Genomic DNA, 20864 nt, shown 5'->3' with positions numbered 1-20864 from the left:
TATGAATTTCTCTTCTAAGACAGCTTCCATTGTGTCCCATATATTTCATTATCTTGTACTGGAATTGTCATTTAATTGTAGAAATTGTCTGATTTCTTCTTTAATTTCCTCTGTGACTCATTGGTTATTCAGAGATGTGTTGTTCAATTTCCATGTGTTTTGAAATTCTTGTGGTTTCTTTTACTATTGATCTCCAGTTTCATCACACTATAGTGTGATAATATACATGGGATAACTTCAATTCCTTTGCACTTATTTAAACATGTTCTATGAGCAAGTATGTGGTCTATTTTGGAGAATGACCTGTGTGCAGCCAAAAAGCATGTGTATTATGATTTTGTGGTGTGGAACACTCTGTAAACATCTGTTAAGTTCATTTGTTCAAGAGTTTGATTGAGTTCTAATAATTCATTGTTTATTTTTTGTCTGGTTCATCTATCTATTTGTGACAGTGGTATATTGAGATCTCCCACTTCTATTGTATTATTGCTTACTTGATTTTTCATGTCCTTTAATATTTCTTTTATATCATTGAGTGCACTAGTATTTGGTGCATATATATTTATGATTGTCATCTGTTCCTCTTGGATTGTTCCCTTTACAAAGTTGTAGTGGCCTTCTTCATCTCTTAATTATTGTTGGTTTGAAATGCATTTGATCTGCAAATAAGATAGCTATTCCTGCTTTGTTTAGGGTTCCTATCACATGGAGTATTGTTTTCCACCCTTTAACCTTTAGTCTGTGAGTTTCTTTTTTAATTAAGTGTAGCATATTGTTGGATCATGTTTCTTGATCCATTCTGCCAATCTATTTCTTTTGATGGGTGAATTGAGACTATTAATATTGATGGTTATAACTGATATTTATTGACTTATTCTTGTCATGACCTTTTCTTTTTATTGGATTCTCCCCCTTTGCATTTAATTTCTTGTTTTGGCTGAAGGATTCATTCTGATGGGCTTCCTGGGGTTGTGACCCTCAGTGTCTTTTCCTTGGATATTTTTAAAATTTTTTGGAGTGCTGGTTTGGTATTCATGAAGTTCCTCAGGTGTTCTTTGTCATGAAAGTATCTTATTCCTCCATAGATTTTGAAAGATTTTTTTGCAGGGTACATCAATATGCATTGCAGGTTATTTTCTTTTAGGTATTGAAATACTCCACTCCAGGCTCTTTTTGCTTTGAGGGTTTGTGTTGAGAAGTGTGCTGTGATTCTGATGGGCATTCCTTTGTATGTGATTTGTTTCTTTTCTCTAACTGCTTGTAGACTTTTATTCTTCTGTTGGGTTTCTGGAATTTTGACTATTATATGCCTGGGTGTAAGTTTTTTTGATCATAGTAGTTGGAGTCTTGTATGCCTCACTTACGTGTATGTCAAGTTGTTTTCCCCTGCTTGGGAAGTTTTCTGTGATTACTTCTCTGAACAGTTTTTTTTATGTCATCTGAACGCTCTCCTCTTTCTTCATTGACTCTGATCAATCTGATGTTATTCTTCTTTGCATTGTCTGGCAGTTACTGCATTGATTTCTCATGGTCCCTTCCTATTTTTAAGAAATTTTTCTTTTCCTGGTCACCAATTGCAATCTTATCTTCTATATCTGAAATTCTGTCCTTACATTGGCTCATTCTGCTGTGTAAACTTTCAATAGAATTTTTAATATCCTGGATATCTCTTTACCTCTGTTTTAAGGATTCCATTTGTTTCAAATTTTGGGATTCCATTATTTTCCTCAGTTCCTCCATTTATTTTTTACCTGTGTCTGCTCTAGATTTATTAATCATATCTTTCATTATGGACACCATTTCTGTTGTTACGTGATAAATTATTTCTTATTTCTGTGTTCCAGATCCTCCTTTGTTGCCATTTCAGGTAATCCAGGTGGTTGAGTATCATATTGTTCCATATTGTTGCCCTTTAGAGTTGCCTTAAGTGATCTGGAAGTTTGGTTTTGAGACTTGTTCATGTATTTTCTCATTTCAACAGGTACAGCATTTTGCACCTTTTTGGAGGCAACTTTTTGCTCACCCAGTGGTCTTCAATTCTCAGCAAGCCTCAGAGAGGCCTTCTCTCTACTGCTGACCACTTCATCAATTCCTGAATTAAGAATGGTGGACTTCTGGCTCCCTGCATTGCACTGTTGTCCAGGAGGTGTTCTGGCTGGGGCCTGTTCACACTTAGGATGGTATTTGGGCTTGCCTCTGGCTGAGGCCTGCCCACTTGTGTAGCTGTTGTCTGGGCAGGCCTTTAGCTGAGAGCTGTGCAGTGAGTTGTTGGTGTCTGAGCGGGCTTCTGGCTGGGGTCTATGTGCACTTATGGATGGTATCAGGGTGGGCATCTGGCTGTTGCCTGCAGGCCAATTCAGGTCCTTCCTGGGTGGGCCTTTGGCTGGGGCCTGGGCTGAAAATGCTGGTGTCTGGGTGAGACCCTGGCTGGGACCTCTTGTCTACTAAGTTTTTACTTCTAAGGGGTGAGTAAAAAACACTTTTTATGTGTTTAGTACTTGAAGTTGAACTCTGTTTGGTTAAGAGACTTCATTTATCTCCTTTATTAGTTCTAAATATAAAGGAAAAAGCAGAGATTTGGATTTTTCCAATGGCTTCATCTTTTTCTTTTTGGAGAGATGCACAGAAGTACTTTTGTGTCTGGAGATTCATTATTGTAGCAAAGAATTCATCTATTCAACAAGCATTTTTTAAAGGCTGGCTTTGTGTCAGACAATATTGGGCACAATAGATGTGATAATGAATATGACAGACCAAATTCCTGCTCTTGTAGAGGTGCTTCTTGACTTTCATTGAGATCACATTCGGGTAAACCCACAGTGAATTGAAATTGAAAATACCACAATTAGAAAATATGCTTACTACATCTAACCTTCTAAACATCATAGCTTAGTAGCACAGTACACTATAGAGATAGATCTTTTTTCTTCATGTGATTGTTCTCCTGACTAGGAGCTATGGTTTGCTTTAGCTCTCCAGCATTGTGAGAACAGCTTGGGAAAATACCAAATTTCAAAATTTGAAGTATTGTTTCTACTTAATGCATATTGCTTTCACAGTATCATAAAGTTGAAAAATCATAAGTTAAAACATTGTAAGGGAAGGGTTAACTACACAGTGTATAAATTCTTAGAGAAGTTATATATCACATAATTACAAAAATTCTATTTAATTACCAGTAATGACAAATGTTTAAAGAACTTATTAGCATTCTAGTGAATTGGAGGGATTGATGAAAAAATTTTGTTTAAATTGTAATGTTATGTCTTTGTAGGTCTGGAGCCCGGGGGTCACCAGACTCACCCTTGCCAGGCTTGTCTCTCTGATGGAGAAAGAGGAAGAGGAGTCAGAGAAGACCATTGTAATGTGAAAGTACTTTTTTATTGGTGGTATTTCAAGAGGAAGTAGTAAAAAGCCACTCCAGAGAGTCGGGGGCCAAGAACTAGAGTACCACTAAGTACAAGCCAGCTGTGCTCCAGGGTTTTATAGGGTTAGGGATGCATTTCCATCCCCTCCAGAGGGTCAGTACTTGCTTGTTTATTGGACTCATTGTTAGAAGCTTGGATCAGGTGGGCTATAGGGGAATTTTCCAGCAACCAGTTTAGCTACCTGCTTGGAGAAGTGACTTTCTTGAAGGAGAACTTAGGAGAGGACAGTAGTTTACACAGACATAGGTATAAAACTGCAAGCTGTCAGCTTGGTTGTTTGCTGTGACACAGAGGCCATATCTCTTCTAATTCTTAAAGGGCCCCATTGTTTATCTAATCCTACCTAGGGTTGCTATCTCTCACTATAGCAGTGAGCACAAAGAGTCTGTAGGGTGTAGGAGGGGTCAGATGACATGGGGCACTTCAGACTATGGTACAGATACTGAGAATATTCCAAAAAGAATAGACAACTACTGACAAATTTTAAGTGAATTAAGTATTAAGTTTGTGTTTTTAAAGGCCCACTCTAGCTTTCACTGTGGAGAGCAAAGTATGAGGGTCAGGGGGATACACATTATCATAGTCTGGATGTCATCCAGAGAAGAAAGATATGCTTACTTGTAGCTTGAACCAGGCTTATTATAATGGAGATGGAACAAAAGAAACATTTAAGAAATATTTAAGTGGGACAGGATTATGAAGTTGAATGTGGGATGAGAAAGGATTACATTTCTTTATTTCCAGCAATGTCTTAGAGTTATCTGGCTGTTGTCTTATATTTCTGACACACTGCTTGCCTTAGGAGCCTAGACCTCATTTAGCACATTTACTTCAGGTGGGAATGATGCTAAGAATGAGTTCCTTTCTTCCTGCTAGCATTCTGCTTAATGGAATCAATGGTAGAGTCTAAATATCCCTGTTATCCACTGCCCATTCCTGTTTTCAGGACTCATGAGATAAGAAAAGTTTGAGACTTCAGATTCTAGAGCCGAATTGGCCTCAATTTTAGTTTAGCTGAGTACTTTCAGGGTTTAAGGGGGCAGGTTCTTAATTATTCTTGCCTATTTTATGTATATAAAATGGGGTTACTAGTATCTACTTCATTGTGATATTGTGAGGCTTATGTAAGTTAGCATTTATGAAGCACATTAAAGAGCATCTGGCCCATTGTGTTCCAACATTAGTTATATGCAGTACTACTCTGATTTTGCTGTAGCTGGAGATCTTCTGGAATCTTGTCCACTTACTTTCCTGGCAATCAATTCTATTTTTGCAGTGGGTCTTTTCTCCATAGTACATACATTGTATGTTGTGTATCACACACATTTAAAAAAACATTTTCTTGCTCTATGAGTAGTACTTAATGGTTTTCCTCTATTTAAAAATACTTTGCTCACTTAATTGGGAAATCAGGCTATGGCCACTGTCCTAAACAGAAGTTCTCTACTAAGTTTTAATGATTTCTAGTTATATCATGCATTTCTGGCATATTCATTTATTAGATAGTATAAGATTGATGTGTATTTAAGAAAGTGGACTATAGGCATCAGTAGGAGGCAGGTATGTGATATAATGAATAAGAAAATTATACCAGTCACAGTCAAGCTAGAGAAACAAAGACAGTGGGGATATATAATAAAATTTATCATAACATATTGGTTTATGTGGTGGTAGGGTAGCTGGATCATCTAAACACCACAGGGGAGGCTGTCAGGAATGACACTGAGGCTGCAACTTTTGGGTTCAAGCTGAGGCTGCAGGTTATAGACAGTATTTCTTCCTCAGGGAAGAATAGCCTCTGCTCTGAAGGCCTATCAACAGATTGAACTGGGTCCACCCAGACTATCTAAAAAAATCTCTCTTAAGATCAATTGTAATTATTGCAGATAGATAAGTTAGTTAGCTGTTATTATAAGGCAGTTAGACAAAGCTGGGCCCTCAGTATAGAAAAACAATTGAGGCATGTTCACTGGTTAGCATTATAAAAAGAAAAGAGGTACTACTTTCTCTACAGATAAATAGCAGTGATTGATATTATAAATAGACATCAATCTCCTTAGTCCATTTCCTTTCCAGAAATTCCTTGTACTTGACTTGTTTTCCCATTTGATACCCATTTAATCAATATTACCTGGGTGACTGTACTTGTAATTTTATTAGTTAATCATGGTTTTTCCCACCTCATGCCCACGCTGTAATTTTCCACTGGCTCTTATAGATTTGTCCCACTTTGTACCTGCCTCACCTCGTGGCTTTGCCATATAAAACACCTTTGGAAAGCAGGGTGGATGGGCAACACTTTCTGGTCCCCCTTCTATCTCTCTTAAAAGCTATCTTTCTCTCAAATTTTTCCTACTCTTAGTCTGTATTGTTCCTAGAATTCATTCTTTGACTTTAGAAAACACAAACTCATGTTTTGAATATCTAGCAGGTTGGAAGTTATAGCACTTTCCCTTGTTTATTTTTGCTGATTTGGATTACTTGCCCTAAATCATTTTTTAGATTACTTACTGCCCTATATCATAATCACCTCAAAAATATCTTCAGCATTACCTAGATTAGTGTGCAATTGAGTAACTATAGCCCATCCCAGTGGACATATAAAACTGTAAAAAAAATCAATACTTTTAGAAACTAATTTTGCTTTTTGGGGGAGGGGTCTATGATTTTAGAAGTATAATTGGTGAGAAATCAATTTTAGGTGCCTGGAAATTTTTTCTAACACTTGAACTTTACTGTAGCATCTGGGGAGGGCTGTATGCCATGGCATACTAATGGCACACTGTAATGTCCAGGGGTGGGCAGCAAGCCTCTGCTGTGCCCTGTCATACCACTGCTGTGCTAGAAAATGTAGCTCTCCATAATCCTGAGCCCGTCATTGGTAGGCAGAAGAGCTAAAGAAGACAATTCATTCGAAGGTGGGAAAAGGGAAGGGAAGGGCAGACATGGTGGATGTTATAAGAAATCCACTTGTCAAAATAGGCTTTTGAAAGGAAAGTTTTTTCCAGTTAACAGGGAACAAAATCAGGGACTAAAATCAGGAGATTCTAGCAGCTAACTGGGAAAGCTGAGTTTATCACATCCGTGTGTGGATGGGCTGACATTGGGAGAGAGAGATAGTGGGTAGCTGGGAGAGATTTCATTTTTGAATGGATGGGCTAACACTAGGAGAGAGATACTAGAAACTAACTGGGAAAGGAATTAAGCTTATATAGGTATTGAAGGGGCTAAGGAATCTGGGGTAAAATATTTATGACTTGGATGCTCAAGGATGGTCTGTTCAGGTATGTAGACAATTACTGGACTTTTCAATGCCAAGGAGGTTGTATACTTCATTTTGAGTCTATTTGTCCTATTTACTGAGAAGCTGCTGTTGTTTGCTGAAAGCAGCCTGTTTGCTTTGTCCAAAAAGTTTAGTTTATGCCAAGCCTGACAGTGGACTGCTACTGTGAACAAGTAGAGAGAGTATTCGAAGGTGAATAACTCAGGGATTTCTTATTTGCAGCTCCTTTATTGAGATCTTTGTCCCACATAAGCTCTTGGAATCTGGCTCCTTGGTTTGTCTTTCATCCTAACCTTGGATTTCCTCCAGTCATGCAACCTTTCCTTGGCCTTTGGTGGAGGATAAGAATATGGATGGGGGCCTTATGGACCAGTAACTTAGGCTAAAGGATTAAACAGAAGGGAAATTTTAATTGCATTTCCTAGGAATTTGCCAGTTCTGAGTTCTTTGTCTTTGTCTTCTTAATTGCTTGAGTTTAGCTGCCTTTGGCTTTCTAATTCTTCAGACTATAGCCTTTGACCTTCTAATTGCTGGAGTCTGGGGGCAGAGGTCAAAATTGCCTTATTAATTTTTAATAAAGCTCAATGAGGCCTTCATCCTACCTTTTCCCTACCTTTGATGCCTCCTGTCCCTATATTAAAATTTAAATTTTAAAATTACTTGATGAGTTTTCCTATTTCAGATGTATTTATTTCTTACTCTCTTTCTCCCACTATCCCTTCCTCCAACACAAGTTAGTGTATTTTGAATCAGTTGACAGAGGTGTCCATTAATGTTTGGCTGGATGCACTTCCAAACAACTGTTTTCTACTTGTTCTTTAAAAAAACAACTCATATTCTCACACATCCCTGTTATTTTTTAAACTCTTTTCTTCTTTAAGATAGCAGTGTTAGAGTAAACTGAGGCATGACTGAGATCATCAGAGCAGGCAAAAATGAAGCAACAAGCAAGATTTTATTTTTAGCCGGGGTGCAGGCCAGTGGAGGGCAACAAAGCGGTTGGCCCTGGGGACTTGGGCAAGGGGAAACTTTATAGGTGATTTTGGGTATGGGAAGGGTAGTGTTAGGAGGAGTGGAAAATTTTTGTCTTGGAGTGGAGGAAGTCTTTTGTTCTGGGTTGGAGGAAGTCTGCTAGTCTCCAGGGGTATCTGGACCCACAGCAATGAGGTATGTATTTCCAAATGGGGGGGGGGGCTTGACTTCCTGTTATCCTTTGTGCCTTGCAGGATGTGTAACTGCATTGCCTGGGAAGTTTTTTTGTCTTCTGCCTGGGCAGGGGTCTGCCAAGCAGTAACTACAATGTCTTCTCATGTTTTGCAAGTTTAGACTCCTGGTAGGTCTTTATATAGCATCATCTCATCACATTCATTATTTCATTTAATAGAAGGACAGACAGAAATTGTTATCTTTCTGGCTGCCTCTGCTCAGCACAAAACCAGACAAGTAATGCCTTTTTGTTATTTGGGTGGACATTTTGACCCTTTGGGCAGTTCTGAGTTGAGACTATCCCATCTATGTTGCTTCAGCTGTCTGATTTTAGTTTAGAATGTTCACTTACAGTTAGCCTGATCTGCAGGAAGTTAAAATAGGCTGGGAGTGAAATCAAACAATACAGGGAATCCAGGGGAGTCAGTAATTTACTGATGCCAGTCAGAACAGCATGCTGAGTGGAAAGGAGGTGTTCCAAGAATCAGGAAAAAGAAGACTAAAGCAAGTGTCAGGAAATCAATCCAAGGACAATGGTGCTACGGACTGAGAAATCTTAGGGAAATAGCAAAAGCCATAAAAGTTGAATAAATGGAGAACAAACTATGAAAAAAAGCTGTGATTTCTGGAAAAATAGAGCAAAAAGACTTTGAGAAAGGAGTTTATTTTCTTCAACTGTGATATCTAGAGTTAATTAGGACTACATTTGGTCAAAATTCCTAGGAATTATTTCTTCAGAAGTAGGTTTTTTAAAAACTTGTCATTAATTTATTTCCCTTCACTCAAAGAAGTATTTTTGCATTGGTTTATTTTAGTTTTAGATGTAATTTAGATCACTGGTTCTCAAAGCTGCATCAGTATCATCTAGAGTGTTGTTTGAAGTATAAATTCTCAGGCTACATCTCAGACCTATTGGGTTAAAAGCTCTGGTTATGGAATCCAGTAATCTGTGTTATACTAAGTGCTCTGGAAAATTCTAATTTGAGCTCAAGTTTAAGAATTACTTATCTGGCTGGGAATGGTGGCCTAAAATACAGCATATGAGAATGCCAACTTTTAGTGTTCCATAGTCAAATTTCTTCATATCCCATAAGAAGATGTTAAATTTAGTACCTAGTCTGTTACTCCTTATAGGTCTGTTTCCCTGACAATGTACCTACATGCCTACCACATGACTGTCTCACTTCAAAAGGGATGAACAGCATTTTTATCTTTGTCTGCTAAAATGGAAGTCTAAAATGATTTCTGAGAATTTCTGGTCCTTTGCATTTTGTGAAGTCCTCAAAATTCAATTTCTCTACTCATCTGACGTGTGCATAAAATTCTTATTTTGGGGGAATTTGATGTTTTGCAAATGTCCCTTGGGTTCATTTCAATTGAATTTATTATTAGACTCCTTAATGTACTCATGCTGGGAACCTTTTGATGTGACTTATGACTAATTTTCCTTAGAGGGATCTTCTTACATTACCCATGTATATTTGATCACTCTTGTTCACACTGCCTTGTAGTTTTTATGAAACATAAAAGAGACAACCAGTGGTATCTACTTCCTTTTAGTGATTCCTTGCATTTTCTCTGAATTATGCATTTTTAAATCTTGATTTTGTCTCTTTTTTTTCTCATCCATCATCTTGTTTATAATTGACATTTCTCTATTAAATCAGGAAAATTAGTGAAAAAAGTGAAATGCATTAAAAGATTACTAGAAGAGTGCCCTTTCAATGGAAAGATAGAAAATGTCTAGGGGATTCTTCTGGAGAGTATCTTAATTCATTGGAGTCAGGATTTTTCATAGTCTTTGAGACACTTTACTATTTCATAAATTTTAGAAAGCTGACAGTGATTTACATGGTTCCTGTCCATAGAGACAAATAAATTTCATCCAGGAGAAATCTAATTGATCCTTATTATGTAGATATTGATCAGTTTTACATCTATTGGCACATTTATCTCAGCATTCATGATGACTATTTATGTGTCCTTCAGATTTTCCTGTGAACTAATTTTAAATGTTTTTCTGGATTTCTCATTATTTAATGAGCTAGATAAAATCTTTGACACATATTCATTTTATATTTGTATGACAGTTGGGACTTTACCCTGAAAATATTCTGTAAGACCTCTTACATTGGACTGGCACAATAGTGTTTTTAGCACATGGCTTATTCTTATCAGGTCTGTGTCTTCCAGAGAAGTGCTCCTTGGAACTACTTAGAGTAAGGGTTAAGGACATAAAATCTGGAGTTGGAATTACCTAAATTTGAATTCTATCTCTAGTACTTGTTAGATTTTTGATAGTAGATGAGTAATTTATACCCTCTAAGACACAGCTTTCCTGTTCCATAAATCACAAAAGTAGTAGCCCTTGTCTTCAGGGTAAATCATGAGGATTTAATTAGATAATGGGTGCAAATCACTTACAGCAGGATATGTTAAGTGAATGCTGGAAACTGTAGTTCTGTGGTTAAAAGTCAGCCCTGGAGCCAGACTGCTTGAGTTCTAATAATCCAGGCTCTTGCACTCCTAACAAAATTGTATGCTATTTTCACCTTCAAATTAGAGATGTTATTTATTGTCTCACAAGGCAGTTACATAGATCGAATGAATTAGTGCCAATAAAATAGCCTAGAATGGTTCCTGGTAGCAGTAAGCACTTACTGTATACAGTGGGACAATGGAGTATGTTCATGAGCAAAGACAATGTAGTTCATTGTTGCTCCATATGCATAATGATCATGATGGCCATATGGACACAGAATTCTTGAAGACCCATGATGCATGTTAGTTCAGCAAGATGCAAAATAAGTACAAATTAAGCATGTTACAACAGGAACAAGTGGGTGTGCCGAAGGTCTGGGAGACCTTGCTTTCCACTTGAACAAAAACTTGGTTAGAAAACAGAAAGAAAGCAGGGTTATTGTTAGAAACATGAACAACCAAGGAATCCTGTATATCTTATCCTATTTGTGTCACTTTGCTGTCCACTGAAATGAGAAAGAATGGGAAATATAAGGCAACCGTAGTTTCTTTTCCTTTTAGTCTTTTCTTATTTATCAGAACATTAAAGGTGAAGAGTGTTTTAAGAAGTTAAAAAAAGAAAAAGAACAAATCATTGAGTTAGTTTTATGAAATGTTTCCATTGGTCTACATATATTTCATTTTTAAAAATTCCCATCTATATACTTATATTTGCTTTTAAAACTAGCATTATAAAATATAAAGATAAATTATAAAATTCATGTTAAAATGTAAAATTTTTATTCTTAGAATAATATTAAATAGATAAAAACATCATAAAACATTGAGAGAGAGGGGAAGAGAGAAAGAGACTGAGAGACAAAGAGAGACAGAGACAGAGAATGAAAGAAAAAATCTTTACACAGAACACTTAACTTAGCAAACATAACTTTGCCTAACCTACCACAACATGCTTAGAATATTTATATTAGCTTTTGGGTAAAATCACCTAACATGAAACCTCTGTTGTAATAAAGTATTGAGTGCATGTAATTTACAGAATACTGTCCTGTAAGTTATGTGAATATGCTTTCACACCATTGGAAAGCCCCCAAATTATAAGTCAAACCATTATAAGTTAGAAACTGTGTTACATTAGTATCTTTTTTTTTCTTTTTTTGTTAAGGGGATTGAACTCGGGTCCTTGTGCTTGCTAGGCAGGCGCCCAAACCACTGAACTAAATCCCCGGCCCCACATTTGTATCTTCAATAGCATTTTTTTCTTACTTTTTACACAAGAGGCCCTACATGTTCGTTTGTACTGAGTCCTACAAATTATGAAACTGCCCCTGATTGGATAGTTTATTCCTAAAGCAGCTACTATGTTTCAATTCTTACTATGTAAGAAATTGATGAGAGAGTATCTTATAATCAACACTTCAAACTTTTCTTTCTTTGAACATTCTTAAATTTTATTAGTACATGTTCATAGTGCACAACGATTACATTCATCTTGCAGAGTTGGTACACATACATAACACAAATTTCTTACTTTTTTCATCCCCTTACTCTCCTCTGAGTCTCCTTCTCTTTTGCAAAAGATCTATCTCCCTGTTTCCTATTATCCATCTTTTTTTTTCTCTTTCATTTATTATATTTTGGGTTTTTCATATAAGAGAATTATATGATATTTAAGCTTGCATATCAGAGTTATTTCACTTAACATTATAGTTTTAGGAGTCAGGATGGCCGAGTGGTCTGAGGTGCCAGACTCAAGCTCCACATCCTGATAACATTATAGTTTCAAGGTGCACTTGTTTCCTACAGATGACTCAAGTTTATCCTTCCTTATGGCAGAGAAGTACTCTTTCTTAATGCCACTGACCCACCTGACATTTTCTACTGAAGGATTCTCTCATTCTTTCACTTGCTCATTCAACAAACATTTGCAAAATACTCCTCATGTGTTAGGTCCTGAGTTAGGTTTAACATCTCTGTGGACAGATCATGGCCAGACATGCTGACATCTTCTTAGCATAGATGACTGGTTTGTGCAAATTATATGTTGCATATAACCATGTGGGATATAATAACTATGTATTGTTTTCCTAGTTGTTTTTGTTATTGTTGTTGTTTGTTTTAGAAAAAAACACTTTGGCTTCCTACAGACAATGATAAATAGACCTGGGATCTGAATCCATGTCTCTTCCCTCATGGCCTCTGCAGAGCCCTTATTCCTGGATGGGTAATGCTAAATATTTACAAAATTTATTTGCTGTCTAGGGGAGGCAGAGTAGAGATCTGGTGATTGGGAGGTGTGTATGAAAGAAAGAAATAAAACAAGCCTGACAGTTTAGTAAGGGCTTGGAGGAAGTGCCTGGAAGTAAGAAGAGCTGAGTAGAGGTGTTTGGTATACTCTCTAAACATTTGCTACCTGGCTGTTTTCCTCAGAGACTTATTTGCTTCTCTTTGCAGTCTGGGTCTACCCATTTATATTCATTTGTATGTTTGTTTCTGCTTTTTCTTGTTCATTTTCTCTGTAGCCTTCAGTCATTTCTGACAGGGTGATTTTAGCCTAATTTTCTGTTGGTTCCTATTTAATTTTCTTTCAAAAGATGAAAGATTCTTCTCTAACTGGGGAAAAAAGCGTAGTATTTCACAAAATTTTTTTTTGGAAATAGGAGAAAGGATTTGTTGCTGCTATATTAGGAAAGATGGAAAAGAACATAGAATAATGAGAGAACAGTTATGTTTAAAATAAAAGACAGAAGAAAGATGCTTCAATTAGAACCATTGTCATCAGAAGTATATCAGAATGCATTATCTTCAAATTAAAATACCGCACAAATTTAAAAATAGATGCCCCTATGTCAACTTGTAGTAATAACACTTATGCGATTTGTTCAAGGGAAAAAAATCTTCCTGAGAATTTTTGATGAAAGTGTTGAAAATAAATTACACTTGAGAAATGTGTTCTCTAATAAATACAGAAACAGACTTTTCCAAACCATATAATGTGCTTTGAATATTTCACCCATTTAAAAATTGTTTTTTGAAAGAATTTGGCTATACAAAAATGATTTGAAGAACTGAGTTTAATTGGAAATTTAAAGAATCATGCAGTTGGATCTGCTATAATTTTCCTTTGGTGAAGAATTTCAGATATATTTGAAGATGGGTCCTAAATTAAACTCATGATAAAGAATTTATATAATACCAAGACTATCTAGTTTAAGGTTTTCATGAAAACATGTTTTGGGCAAACCATGTCTTATATTGTAATACTCAGAGGAGATTACTGAATGAAAATAAACTGAAAAATAAAAGGTAATGCCACTATCAGGCTTGTGCAAGGCCCCAGGGTTTGATTTTTCAGTGTGCAGGACCTTATGCTGGGCACTGATAAACTTTCAGTGGGAAAAGCTAATTAATCCCGTCTCTTTGTAGGTCTTCTTTTCTTGAAACAGTTTACCTCCTTCCTTATGCTCTCCCTGCAATCTCTCATTGTCTTGTATGTGCCTAGAGAAAGGTTCTCAGCTATAGCTTGGTGGAGAGATTAACTCTGCCTTATTTTGTTTTTAACAGAATGCAGCAATTCCTTTGATATAACAAGTATCTGAGGACCCCAATCCAGCTGATCTGAAAAATCCCTGTTGTCACTGAGTTAGTCATTTCTCTTTTCTGACAAAAATTATGTACTCATGCATATTCTTCCTTTGGTGACAAAATTTAGATATATGTAAAGAGTAATTCAAATATTTAAATTGAAAAAAGAGTGATGGGAACTTGGGGAATCATATAGGAGAGCAACAAGAATTGATGATTACTTGGAGGAAGTCACGGAGGAGCCACCAAAAATTATTTTAAGTCTGGAAGTCTTAGAGGGGTTTTATGGCAGAGCAGGCAGCTGGAAGTTTCAAATAATTCACAGAAATAAAAAGGAAGAACCATTAGAAAGAGTCACTAAACGTATTCATTTTAGAGTTCTTTGGTAATATCTGAGTTGATCATTTTAGTGGAGTTTCAGGGGTACAGTAGTTATTCTACTTCAAGGAGCTATGGAAGGAGTGGATCCTGAGGAGGCTGCAAGGAAGTTATCAACTGCACATTCACAAAGTTTGTTAAAAGAAACAACAGCAGTTTTAGCTATCACAAACTGTGCTGCTATGAACATGGATGCACATATATCACTGTGGTATGATCTTTTAATTCTTTGGGGAAGATACCCAGCAGGGGAATAGTGGGGTCAAATGGGACTTCCAGTCCTAGTTCTTTGAGGTATCTCCATACTGATTTCCACAGTGCTTGCAGCAGTCTATACTCCCACCAGCAGTGGAGCAGGGTTCCTCTTTCCCCACAGCCCCACCAGCATTTGTTATTGGTTGATTTCATGATAGCAGCCATTCTTTCTGGAATGAGGTGGAATCTCAGGGTTGTTTTCATTTGCATCTCTCCAATGACCAGTGATGTTGAACATTTTTTCATGTATTTATTTGCTATTTCTAATTCTTTGTATGAGAAATGTCTGTTCATTTCAGATGCCCATTTTCGGATTGGGTCTTTAAATTTGGGAGGTCTGATCTTTTTAAGTTCTTCATAGATTCAAGATAGTAGAGTTTTGTATGAGGAAGAGCAGGTGAAGATTTTTTCCCACATTGTGGATTTTTTTTGTCTCTTCACACTGCTGGTGGTTTCTCTTGCTGTGCAGAAGCTTTTTAATAAGAAAAGATCCCACTTGTTGATTGTTTGTGCTAGTTCACAGGCAACTGAGGTTTTGTTCATAAAATCTTTTCCTACACTGATGTCTTCAAGCATTCTACCTAACCTCTGTTCCAACTGGTTCAGAGTTTCTATTTTAATATTTAGATCTTTAATCCATTTTGATTTTAGTTTAGTACGTGGTGAGAGGTATAGGTCTAGTTTTAATCTTTGGCAAGTTGAAACCCAATTTTTTGAGCACCAGACCAAACGCCCATCAACTGGAGACTGGATCAAGAAAATGTGATTTTTTTAATAAAATGGAGTACTACTCAGTCATAAAAAACAAGAAATTAGAGACATTTATAGCTAAGTGGATGCACATTGAGGCGATACTCTTAAGTGAAATAAATAGGACACACATGAATAAATTCCGAATAGTTTCTCTGGTGTGAGAAACTGAAAGTGTAAATAAGGACTAAAATGTATAATAGGTAATGTGAAATAGGAAGAAAAGGGGCAAAGGGGAAGGAAGTGGGAGGGATAGGGGAAAGGATAGAAGGGAATGGGATTAATATGAGAAAATGGAAAAATAGGAACAAAATCTTTGTAAATAAGGAGGAATGGAGGGGTTGAAGGGAGGGCTGGGCAAGGGTGAAAAATAAGAACCAAGAGAGACTATGTAAAGGTGCAAATTTCCAATGATGAATGTCATTATATTGTATACCTAAAATGTACCGATGATTAGAATGAATAATCGATAATGCAAAATAGGAAGAAAAGGTCCAAAGGGGTAGGGGTAGGGGTAGTGGGAGGGGCAGGAGAAAGGAAAGAAGGGAAAGGAAAAATGATGAGAAATGGAAAAAATGGAAATAAAGTCTTTGTAAATAGGGAAGGGTGGAGGGGGTGAAGGGAGGGCTAGGAATGGGGAAAAAAGAACCAAGATGCATTATGTAAAGGTACAAGTTCCCAATGAGAAATGTCATTGTGTTGTATACCTAAAATGTACCAATAAAAGAATTTAACAACAACAACAAAAAAGAAACAACAGCAATATGACAGGACTTCAAGCCATTGGAGTCAAGTTTTGTCATGAAATTGAATACCTGAGGATGAGTACAGAGAGGAGAGAGAAATGGCTGAAGGCATGGAAGGGCGGGGAGATCAGGCAAGCAAGGGCCATGGATGAAGGAGACAAAGTAGAGCAGCAACCTCAAAGAGATTGAGGGACAGGAGGGAAGAAAGAGACAATGTGGGCTGCATTATGCTAAGTGCTTCTGTGTACCCTTTAATCCTGACCATATTTATACAGCACTGTCTTTGTGACATATTCTCATAGTTAAGGAAAGTGAGGCTCAGAGAGTGATAGCCACACATTGATAAATCTGAGCCAGAGTTAAACCTAAATGTCTGTGATTCTAGTGGATGTGTTAATTACCACAGCACTGACCTAAAATTGCTTATATTTAACCATTTTTTGACATATAATGTTGTCATTTCATATGGTTCAACTTAATTGCATCATTAAAAAGCTATAAAAATAAAGTGGGAAAACTTTTGCTTGGTGACTTTATATCAATCAGAAGACTTACAGTAAAAGCATATAATTTACTCTGTCTATGAGGAAACATAATTGTTTCGATTCTAGAATTCCCAGGAGAGTCTCAGAACAAAGCCCTGAAATTACAAAGCCAAAAACAGGGTTCGATCATCTCAACACAAGATGACAGAAACCAAACTAATCATTCCTCTTCCTAAAAGTGACCCTTTATGATTTTTGCTATGGTATAACTGCTATCACCATTATCATAGTTATTGTCAGGAAGAGTCAGAGATATTGGTTCATTATATTACAGTTGAGTCATTGAAATTCAGGCTGGTTAATTCATTTCAGGTCCCTATCTGTCTTTCTGCCAAACTCTTTCAGTATAATCAATTTGTCATTTACTTTCTCATAATTCTCCCTGGACTGTCTTTTCTCCCTAATCATGCCTATTTAACCCCTGCTTGTTTTTCTAGTTTCTTTTCAAGCATCAATTCTTAATCATCATCCAGGAAACCTTTCATCGTCTCTACAGGCAGAATCATCTCTCATTGTGACTGCTTAACACTGTTCATCAGCACAGTATAGATAACATGTTTCCTTACATAAAAGCTTGTATCTCCGTGACTTTTGTCCAACTGGCATATTTAGGGTCCCTCCCACCTACTTTGTGTTTTCTATGGCACTGAGAACTGTCACTTAGAGCAGCTGTTTAGAATTTGTCTACTGAAAGTTCAGCAAACTCCTTAGCTCTGAAGACCAGTAAAATGGTTAGTAACAGCAGCTGCTTTGATATGTAGTCAAAAAACTAAAAACACATGAGATAAATATCAGAAAATAGCAGATTTAAGAATTTATGGAAAACTAGTGGGAGAAAAATGGAGAGAGAGAGAGAACAAGAAAGAAAATAGCATTTAAAACATGTATCTTACAAACTTTTATTGAGTGCCCATGAGTGTTCCAGGCAGTGTTCTAGACACAGAATACTCAGAGAAGGTCTCTGCCTCAGAAAGCCTATATTCTAGTGGAAGGAGAGCAGAGACAATAAGCAAATACATGTGTATGAGATGTGATCAAAATATCAGTGAATATTTAAACTAGAACAATTATTGTAAAAGACATATCACAATTAATTCCTTTGAAAATACTTTCTCTCTTTGAAAACATTAATCCCATCATTCTTATCACTTTCTGAAGCAATTCTGTAAGTCCTCTTTTGTGGCTGTCTTTATAAAGTATGATCAAAATTGCAGTGAATGCTGCTGCCAAGTGCTATCTAGTAGAAAAGTAGGCTCTTACGGTATGTCCTTATCTACCTTATTCACCAAATTTGGCACCATGCAAAGTCTGGCTCATCCTTAAAGTTAAAAATGACCATGAAAGGTAAATGTTTTGAATTTAATCAGTTCAACAAGGCAGTCACAACAGTGAAACTAAAACTCAGAAAGAGAAATTCTAGCACTGCTTCAAAAAGTGGCAAGAATGATGGAAGGAGTGTTTGGAGTGAGAGGGATTAAGGGCAGTGTGTCTTTTACTGTAATAAATTTTTTTAAACATTAATCTTATTTTTTGATCACACTCCATAAAATGACAGATGGTGGTACAGGAAAAGGACATCAATGAGTTATCCCATTGGATATTCTACAAGCAGAGATATGAAAAAGAGTAAGGGTTTTCTGGTTAAATAACATTCTAAGAGAGGACATGTAAGTAACTAAGCTTGTGCTGGTATGATTGGCACATGCTTGATACATTGGAGGGACACCAAGTTGACTACCATGACTAGAAGAGAATGAATTAAAAAGAGACAGAAGAGAAGGTCAAAGAGATAGTTGTATGTACTGAGAATTGGAAAAACCATAAAAAATTGCCTTGAGCTTGCAATTGAACTGTGTACTGCTGTATTATTCTTGGGTACACAAAACTTTTTGAGTTATGGGATATGATGATTCGGGCTGATACTTATTTACCCGCATACTAAGTTTCCATGGAATGGCAGGTTCTTGAATTCTATTTCCCATGAGTTATAGTACTGAGGTAGTACTTAGGTATGGTGGGTGACTGTCAGTTCCTTGGCATCTCCTGGGAGGATAAAGTAGATCAGACCTGCTCTGCATGGCCAACTGCCTCGAATTCGTGATAAAGGATGAGAAAGCCTAGATTTGATCACAGTGTTTCATGGAATTCTCCAAACCAGATTTATAGAGCTCTGTACACTAATAAAACTATATATAATCTGACCTGGCCAATTCTTTGGGTACTTAGAGCTTCCAGGGAACCAGGATTCCCTGCAAAGGTGTAGCCTTTCATAAATCTCTTCCTCTTCTCTAATTTCAGAGTTTCTCAACCTTACTGATATTTCCAGCTGGATAATTCTTTGCTGTGGGGATTGCACTGTGGATTAGGGGCCTTTTAGCAGTATCCCTGATCTTTACCCTCTAGATGCCAGTAGCAACCCAAACGCCCAACCATAGCCACAGTCCAAGGCAATTGTCACATGTCCCCTGAGTTTCAGAATTGTCCTTGGTAGAAAATCACTGTCTTAATGAATACAGAGATCTTGAGGGATCAAAGGATTCCAGAAAAATAACAATGGACGTGTGTTGCATAGTTACATAGGCAGTTTCTCTCCTTCCTGGGATATCAGAAATATTTTGTAGCATACTATCATTTTCCTTCAAAAACTATAGCTAGGCTTTTCATTGTGTATTTTTTAAAGTTTCTTTTTTGAATGTTTCCAAACTCATATCTCAGAATAACCAATACATTTGAAAGCCACTTTTTCTCCAAGTGAGAATAACAAGTTGAAAAAAATAACAAGGCTGTACTTTCCTCCCCTCTTTGAACAGGTAGATTTTCATCTAGTCAAAATGGTAAATGGATTGTGCACTAAGATGAATGCAAGCATTGGGTGTTGATACATCTAGGTCAAACAGCTGTCTTTGGTGGCTATTTGTCTTCCTTCTCTAGGAATTTCAAAGTGCAGAAAACCTCTCTTTATATTTTTCTCCGTAGCTTCAAAGCACATTCATAATGTCTTCAGGACATTCTGGACAGGTGTCTTCAGGCTTTCCAAAGATGGAAAGGACAAATATGTTTTAGGAAGTGGTCTTTGACTTTTCAAGTGTGAAGTATTTCTCTTCCTCTTTTTACTTACATGTTGAGTGGATACAGGCATAGGGGCATAGGGTCTGTGTCATAGCCCAACTAATTGAACATGTGGAGTAGAGCATTTTGGGTGGAACTGTCTTTAATGCACAGATGTGATAAATATTTCCCACAAGCCTCCTATTTGTGTCATTCTCATATTGTCTTCCCTATTTTCTAACCTTATTTCCTAGGGACTTTGCTATGGACTGAATTGTATTCTCCCTAAATTCACATGTTTAAACCGTAATCCCTAATGTGACTGTACCGGAGATAGGGCATTTAGGTCAAATGAGGTCACATAAGTAAGGACCAAATTGAAGAAGACTGGTGTACTCATGAGAAGAGGAAGAGTCTCCAGGCATGCATGTGTACAGAGGAAATGTCCTAGTGAGACACAAGGAGAATGTGTCAGTCTATAAGCCCGAAGAGAACCCTCACCAGATGCTAATCTGCTAGAACATAGATCTTGGACTTCCAGCTTCAAGAACTGTAAGAAAATAAATTTCTGTTGTTTGAACCACTCAGTGTATGATATTTTATAATAGCAGCCCTAGAATAGTATCAGTCCTTGGCAGGTAAATAGGCCATTTTATGACCTTTGAATGCTACCATTGTTTCCCCAAGTTTGCCTCTAGTCAACCACATGTTACTTTTCATCCAGGTCCAAGTCAAGCTTCTCATCTTCTGGAATTATTTGCTTTCTCTTTTTGGTTCTTTAAGAATTTCTGGTCTTTTCGACTTTTCTAAGGTTTATATATTCTAGTGTACAATTTAACTCTTAAAGTATATTGCATGTAGTTCATTATAATTTCAATACTTTTGGTCCCCTAAAAATGTAAAAGTTAAGGGTTTTTTTGCCCCCTACATTTTGGTCAGGCAGCAGACTTACACTTAATACCTAATGCTGCTGTAGTGTTTTTTTCTTTCTCTCTCTCTCTCCATTTCTCTCTTCTCTTTCTTCCTCCCTCTCTTTACCTCTTTTCTTCCTTCCTCCTCTCTCCCTCCCTTCTTTTCTTCCTTCTTTATTTCCTTTCTTCTATCTTCCTTCTCCTTTCATTCTTTACTTTTTTTTTTTTTTAACAGTGTCGATCCAATT

This window comes from Heterocephalus glaber, unplaced genomic scaffold, assembly GCF_053883595.1.
Source record: "Heterocephalus glaber isolate CG9 unplaced genomic scaffold, H.glaber_assembly_v1.0 deba00001543, whole genome shotgun sequence".
NCBI classification, from domain to species: Eukaryota; Metazoa; Chordata; class Mammalia; order Rodentia; family Bathyergidae; genus Heterocephalus; species Heterocephalus glaber.
Note: the sequence above shows the minus strand (reverse complement) of the source record.